Raw genomic sequence first — 355 nt, forward strand, 5'->3', positions numbered from 1 at the left:
GAAAATGAAAACACAACAACCCAAAACCTGTGGGACACGGTAAAAGCAGTCCTAAGGGGAAAGTTCATAGCAATACATGCAAACCTCAAGAAACAAGAAAAGAGTCAAATAAATAATCTAACTCTACACCTAAAGCAACTAGAAAAGGAAGAAATGAAGAACCCCAGGGTTAGTAGAAGGAAAGAAATCTTAAAAGTTAGGGAAGAAATAAATGCAAAAGAAACAAAAGAGACCATAGCAAAAATCAACAAAGCCAAAAGCTGGTTCTTTGAAAGGATAAATAAAATTGACAAACCATTAGCCAGACTCATCAAGAAACAAAGGGAGAAAACTCAAATCAATAAAATTAGAAATG

Source organism: Bison bison, unplaced genomic scaffold, assembly GCF_000754665.1.
Source record: "Bison bison bison isolate TAMUID 2011002044 unplaced genomic scaffold, Bison_UMD1.0 scf7180017864258, whole genome shotgun sequence".
NCBI lineage: Eukaryota > Metazoa > Chordata > Mammalia > Artiodactyla > Bovidae > Bison > Bison bison.